The following is an 8126-nucleotide window of genomic DNA, read 5'->3' on the forward strand; positions in this document are numbered from 1 at the left end:
CATAAAATATATAACATTGTAAAATTCAATTTTAAAACGTAACAAAAAAAATCATAAATCTAAACATAAAATATTTAGAAAACAAATAATATTAGTTAAAGTATATATTTTATAATAGTTATAATTAATATCCTTTACTTTGAAGAACTAATTGTCTTTATATTTTTGAATAGTTATAATTTTTAACTACTTCATTATAATAATTTTATATATTGATATTTTATAATTAAATTAAAATGTGGAAATTAATATCCTTTATTTTAAGGAATTAATTATTATTATTATTGAATAAATATTTTCTATAAAATAAAAATTTATTAAAGTGTAATTATTTCTTTAAAAACGTAACAATAAAAATCATAAATCTAAACATAAAATGTAATACCCCGACTCTCCAACAACGGTAATTATCATTAATTGGTAAAATGATAAATTAAAGGATACATTAGTCTTGTTCCATTTGGATGAGTAGTAATATACATATACCAAGTGTGACCATAAGAAGTTAGTGGATTAGTTAGAACCTAACCAAATGACATAGTGGTAAATCTCACTTAGTTGGAGGGCAATTGAGACAATTAACATTATGCATGAGCCATAAAGACTTGTTTGGAATGAAGGAATATGTGTCCTTATTGTAGAATCATTTCTTTTGGATAATAAAGAGATTAGAGCCAAGAAGAAAAGAAGAACTCATAACTCAAGTCCCATTTTCGTATTCCATGGACAGCCTTCACTAAAAGTGCCATAACTCTCTGCTCACAACTCTGATTCAGGTGATTCTCGAAGATTTGGATTCTACACGGAATTAGCTTCGATTTGGTATATTATTTTGTTCTAATAGCTTGTTTATTTGTGGAGAAAAACGAGTTTGAAGTTGGAAGCTCCATGCTGTATGTGTGTCAAAGTGTGATTACGGGTTTGATGAGGATGGAGTGGAACTTTGACTATGGTGGGAGTTCAATGGCAGCAAACAGCATGATCTTAACCTCCATTAAATCCAAGGTGAGTCCTTAGATAGTGGCTTGGGGAATTTGCATGTTAGGGTTATAATTGGGGTTAGGGATTTTGTGAGAATAATCCATGAACTTGTGATGATAAAACATGTTATATGAAACTTGTATATTGATGTTCCTAAATGTGTTCATATGATGCTAAATCTGTTTACTTTGCTCTAATCTTTGCATGCTGATGTTTCTAATTGCATTTGTGTGATACAATTTCGTTTGGACTTTTATACAAGTGTAAGGGATCAATTATAGGGTGTTTGGAACTAGTTTAGAGCTTTTAAAACGCAGAAAATTGATTCTGCTACAGGGTATTCGGTTACGGGTCTTTGGGTAACCGATTACTCTGTTAAAAATGCAATTTTGGACTGTTTTTAGTGCCAGTAATCGGTTACTGAGTTTGGGTAATCGGTTACCCTGGGCGCAGGGGGAAAAATCAGCAAACTTCGGAAATTCGTAACTTTCGGCTCGGGTATCGGAATTGCGCAAATTTTATATCGTTGGAAAGCTAGCGACGTGTACTTTCTAATAAAATTGGTCCCCAAACCAGAATGTTTGATTTAATAATAGTGGAGCCCCACTTGGTGAATCAATGAATTAGTATGAGAACTTATGCCTTTACCATTTGACCAATAATTCTCATGTTATGTGTGGCATTTATTATCTAATGCTTATTATGAATGTGATATCCATGTTTGAGATGATATGCAATTATGTGATGTGCATGAAATCCTGTTGACACCGTCGTTTTGGTTAAACGATCGGCTTTGGTTGTATTGTATGGATTAACGCTTGTTATGCGTGTGTATGCTTGAATCGAAGTAGACCGGGTACTAGGTTACGATTCAGACCGTGGGTCCTTGAATTATCCGTGGGACTGCCCTGATCATGGATCCTAGAGGCACATACCTGAACTACCGTTGCAGTGTGCTCGTGAGTTTCCGTACGGGGTTTTACTCACTTGTCGTTAACACACTTGCGTGCTCGGTATGATGGCGTTATGCGGCTAAGTAAGCCTACGCATAACAGGTAAACCATCTCTAATGATGCCATGTAGGCTACATCATTATGTTCCTACCCGGATGGGCTCATGCATCGAGACGGCGTGTTGCACTTGCCGTTAACACCACGTGCGTATAAATGGTAAATGGGACGGTGTCGCCTCTTAGGCAAGGTCACCTCGTAGCCATGTAGGCTTGTGCGAACCCGTTTAACCATTCTTGCAGGGTGCTTGTGCAAGTCTCTTGACAAATAGGCATGGGTGAACCCACCGAGGGTGTGTTAGTAACCTAGTCTAGTGGTATTAACGTACTTCTGGATTCCCCATACACGGGTATGGGTCTTGGCATACGTGTTTGTTATACTATTTGTATACTTGTAATATGATGACTCATATGGTGGACGATTCATGTGTTTTCTCCGTACTTGTACCGGATGTGAGGACAACCCCGGATCAATGGTGGATTCGGTTTGTTGATGCATGTACCCTATAGAACCGAGTGGACCCATAGGATAGGAGGACTCACTGAGATTTAGTAATCTCACCCCAATCAACTTATATTTTTTCAGGTGCAGTTTAGTAGTGTTTGGTCAGTAGCAGGTTTGGACTGAAGACTTGGAAGTGGTGATGGCTCAGAGACCTCGTCAGATCTCATTTTCCGCTGTGCAAGATCCATTGAAGACACATGTTTTGTAATTATTATTATTATTTCATGTTGTATTCTAAATGGATCATCTTGTATCCTTAGCTTTTGTATGTACTCAATATCAATTTTAACGTTTCATGCATAATATACTAGTCAGTTATGTATGGGGTGTTACATAAAATATTTAGGAAACAAATAATATTAATTATAATATATTTTGTTGAATACTTGTAATTATATCCTTTACTTTGAAGAAATAATTATATTTATACTTTTGAATAGTTAAATTTTTTAACTACTTTATTATAATAATTTAATATATTTATATTTTATAATTAAATTAAAACAATATGTGGAAACTAATATGATTTGTTTTGAAGAATTCAATATTTTTATTTTTATTTTTATTTTTGAATCAATTTTTGCTATAAAATAACATTTTATTAAATTGTAATTATTTTTTAAGATTTATTTTATCTGTAATAAATACTAAGTATAAAGAAATAGTTATTAATAAAATATAGTCATTGAATCTATTTTGAATTTCAAAAATAAACAAATTAAACCATAAAATATATAACATTATAAAATTCCATTTTAAAAAATGTTACAAACAAATCATAAATTAATTATAATTAGTTTATATTTTATATATTAAATTAAATGATATGTGGAAATTAATATCCTTTACTTTGAAGAATTAATTATATTTATATTTTTTAATAGTTTTCATTTTTCACTATTTTATTATAATAATTTAATATATTTATATTTTATAATTAAATTAAAATGATATGTGGAAATTAATATCCTATATTTTGGAGAAATTATTCTTATTACTATTATTGATTAGCTATTAATTTTTAACTACTTTATTATAATAATTTAATAAATTTATGTTTTATAATTAAATTAAATGTTTTATTGTAATAATTTAATATATTTATATTTTATATAATTAAATTAAAATGATATGTGGAAATAAGATGTGGAAATAATATTTTAGAAAAACTAAGTAATTCAAAGTTAATGTAAAAAAATATAATCTTAATATTAAATAGAATAATTAAAAGAGGATAATTAAAAAAATAATTAAAAGAGAATTAGGATTATAAGATATAATAATGTTAGTTGAATATAATAGTGTTAATTAAAACAATTTGTATTATTATTATTATTATTATTATTATTATTATTATTATTATTATTATTATTATTATTATTATTATTATTATTTGATAATTAAAAATTGTTTTTGTATAAAAAAAATGAGAATTAGGATAATAAGATATAATAGTGTTAGTTGAATATATTATTATTATTATTATTATTATTATTATTATTATTTTATTATTATTAATTATGGTAGTTAGTTATTATATTATATTCTTGTTATTATTATTATTATTATTATTTTAATATTTTTATTAGTTAGATATTTTTTATAATTATTATTATTATTATTATTATTAATAATAATGATTTAGTTTAGTATTATATTATTATATTATTATTATAGAGTTTGAATAATTAGGATTCGTATTTAAAATTATTATCAAATGACAATTATCTACTTATTATTATTTTAATATTTTTATTAGTTAGATATTATATTATTATTTTTTATTATTATTATTATTACTAATAATGATGGTTTAGTTTAGTATTATATTATTATTATTATTTATTTTAATATATATAGTTTGTATAATTAGGGTTTTATTTAGAATTATTATCAATTGGCATGTGGCGATGATTATTACCAAGAAGACGTGTGGCTAGGGTTGCCATCATGACTTCTTTACATTTATATTAAGTAGATTTGCATCTTGCATGAACATTACCCATTCATTATTTTTGCATTTTTTATGTCTTATCCACAGGAATAAAAAAATTTAGTGAGTATCGTGAAAATGAGTTCAGAAAAGAAATAAATCCTCCGCATCAGTGTTGCCTTGCCCGATGTAAAAAAAAAAGCTTAAAATAATTAAGGAAAAAATGCCAGCCAAAGCTTTGGACAAATTTGTTGATTTCTATGAGATATTCTAGATTTATTGAAATTCAATATCCAAGAAGAAGCCATCACTGTCTTTGTTCAGTTCTATGATCCTTCGCTCAGGTGTTTCACCTTCCAAATTTCCAGTTAGCACCTACTCTGGAAGAGTTCGACAATTTTGGGATTTTCTAAAATAATAAAGGAAGCCTATACAGGAATTGGGAAGGTAGTTAAAATTGTTGACTTGGCCAAAGCATTGGGGATACCCTTCACATATTTGACTCTCAATTACAAATCTGATGGTGATGTGTAAGGGATTAAAAGATCCTTCTTAAAATCACAAGCTCTGTTAGACGCTGGCCTTAGGATCTAGAGGGGGGGTGAATAGATCGTTCACAGTTTTACAGAGTTAAACGACTTTTCAGCGGAAGTGATTCTGAATCGACTCGCGTCTATTCCGAACCACTATCGAAACGATTGTATATGTGTTTAAAACCAGTCAAAAACTTGAGGTAAGTGATAAGAGTATACGTTGCAGAATCAAAGCGTTGCTCTTATTGAAAATCAGATTAACTTCTTGTATGATGGACAATGTTTGCAATGCAGTAAGAGTGATAGAAACAAATATACAAACACTTGGTGATAATGATCAAATTGACGGTGATTCAATATGTGATGGATTGTGATGTTTATATAAGTTCTTAATTCACAATCTTAACACTCGAATCGTTGATCAATTTGCTATTATAACCAAATATGAACAGAACGTAAATGAAAAAGTAAAAGCGACAAGAACACGATATTTGTTTAGGCAGTTCGTCGATCGTCCTCGCTACGACTACGTCTGCCCCCAATTCCAAACTGAAATTGGGTAATCTTTCATTAATGTTGAAAGTAGTATATACAAAGAAGATAACAAAGCGATAAACCATAAACCAATTATGTCGATCCTTTGAATCTTCTTCCCCCTTAATCTTTAGTCAGATCAAGGTTATCCAAGAGCTTCACTTTGATCCTTTTCTGCAGTGTCTTCAATTCCCTCGAACCCTTGTTCTTCAATCTTCACACTCAGCCGGATCCTCGATGAAACCTCTTGATAAAAACCCCCAAGAAACACCTATCTTGGAGGACAAAACCCGCAGATTTTATTCACCAAAAACCCCACAAATCTTCACCCACTAGGAATCTTCAATTCCGTTCCATGGACGTTATCGAACTCGATCACTAACCCTCAACGCAAGAATGATTATGTGTAATTGCGTTGGAGATGACGAAGAACGAAGATGAGAAGCCTTTGTGTATCTTTCAGTCGTTGGTGTTTCTTGTAATAATGAACCTTGGACAATATATATGATAGCTTAACAGTTGGAGATGAGAGAAACAGAATTTTTGACTTCTTGATCAGTTAGGTCGACCTCTTGTAGTGCTTAGGTCGACCTAGCAGAGCTTGCAGAATTTTGCTCCCAGTTAGGTCGACCTGTTAATGGAGTAGGTCGACCAGAATCCTCTTCAGATGCATTCTGAGGACATTTTCTCAGATTAGGTCGACCTAGTTGATGTGTAGGTCGACCTAGCAGATTGATATGTAAATTTCATCAATTTAGGTCGACCTAGATGATCTGTGAGTCGACCTAGCAGAAGTATATGGATTTTTCTCCATTTTAGGTCGACCTGGGTTGATGGTAGGTCGACCTAACTGCTGCTTTTCAGCATTCTTCTTGTTTTGCTTGTGTTGAGTCGACCTATATGCATAATAGATCAACCTGTTCTGTCATGAGTGATCAATGCTTGCTTTTCTTTGAGTTTTCTGCTCCCGCTTTGTTGTTTGAATGCTTATTGAGTTTGCCATGAATCAAAAACATCTTTGAGTGTAATCTTGTATTCACATTCTCCCCCTTTTTGATGATGGCAAACTAGTAGTCGAGGCTTTGGTAGTAAGTGACAAATGCTCAACAAACTCAGCATCTATCTCTCAACAGAGCTCCCCCGTACACTCAGCATCTATTTCTCAACATGGCTCCCCCGTACACTCAGCATCTATCTCCCCCTTTGACAACATCAAAAAGAGAGACCAAGAGAGTAGAAGAGAAGAGTAACGAGAGAAACATAGATAAAATGCTAGCATTCATAGTATAGTAGATAAAAGGTAGATGGTGATAGCATGAGAGCCAAATATGTTTAAAGGTGTATTAAAGATGAGACACATATATGAGCAAGAGAGATATATGCATGAAGTCACTATAAGCATGTTAATTGATAGCATATTATAGTATCAATAAGATTTTTGGAAGTGAACAACAATTACGTTACCGCTTTCTCAATATGTAGGTGTCAACTTTAGTGGCAACCTTTAGTCAATGTGGAATGACGCCTGGTGTGATGATGAACTACCTTTGCGCTAAGAGAAATGTTAGCAGAAAAATATATATATATATATATATATATATATATATATATATATATATATATATATATATATATATATATATATATATATATAAAGTAAAGGAATAATATTAAGAGAGAACAAACGTAATTAGCCCAAATTAGAGATATCGAGTATCCCTAATTCCCTACGAATGTTGAAGTATTGCTCCGTTGCTAGAGGTTTAGTGAAGATGTCAGCTAGTTGCTTCTTGCTTTCTACATGTTCAAATGTAACGTCTCCTTTCTCTACATGATCTCGTAGAAAGTGATGTCTTATTTTAATATGCTTGGTACGTGAGTGTAAGACAGGATTTTTACTCAAGTTTATGGCACTTGTATTGTTGCACATGATAGGTATGCGATCAAGCTTAATACCAAAGTCAAGAAGTTGTTGCTTGAGCCATAATATTTGTGCACAGCAGCTTCCGGCAGCTACATATTCTGCCTCAGCAGTAGATAATGCAACCGATACTTGTTTCTTGCTATGCCAACTTATCAATGAATTTGAGAATAGATGACATGTTCCACTGGTGCTTTTTCTATCGGATTTGCAGCCAGCAAAATCTGAATCGGAGAATCCTACCAAATGGCACTCATTTCCCTTTGGATACCATAGGCCATATGTAGTAGTTCCACGTAAGTATCGCAGAATTCTTTTGACAGCTTTTAAGTGAGATTCTTTTGGACAAGATTGATATCTTGCACACATACACACACTAAACATAATGTCTGGTCTTGAGGCAGTAAGATACAATAGTGAACCTATCATACCTCGGTATAATTTCACGTCAACCTCTTTACCTTTCTCATCTTTGTCTAGATTAGTATTTGTTGCCATAGGTGTGTCAATTTCCTTTGCTTCACTCATTCCAAATCTTTTGAGCAGCTCCGTACAGTATTTAGTTTGATTCACAAACGTTCCATGACTGAGTTGCTTGATTTGTAGGCCAAGGAAGAAATTTAGCTCACCCATGAGACTCATCTCAAATTCACTCTGCATAAGCTTAGAAAAGTCTTTGACAAGTTTTGCATTAGTCGACCCAAATATAA

At 31.8% G+C, this 8126-nt stretch overlaps 1 long non-coding RNA gene across 1 annotated transcript; it reads left to right on the forward strand.

Moving 5' to 3' along the window:
- Positions 1-644: 644 nt before the first annotated feature.
- On the forward strand, positions 645-2901 carry LOC131640288 (uncharacterized). The gene is made up of 3 exons (XR_009295218.1): positions 645-776; positions 862-1005; positions 2577-2901. It is a non-coding gene; the product is annotated as an uncharacterized LOC131640288 (long non-coding RNA).
- Positions 2902-8126: the final 5225 nt, after the last annotated feature.

This window comes from Vicia villosa, unplaced genomic scaffold (genome assembly GCF_029867415.1).
Source record: "Vicia villosa cultivar HV-30 ecotype Madison, WI unplaced genomic scaffold, Vvil1.0 ctg.003032F_1_1, whole genome shotgun sequence".
In the NCBI taxonomy this organism is placed as follows: domain Eukaryota; kingdom Viridiplantae; phylum Streptophyta; class Magnoliopsida; order Fabales; family Fabaceae; genus Vicia; species Vicia villosa.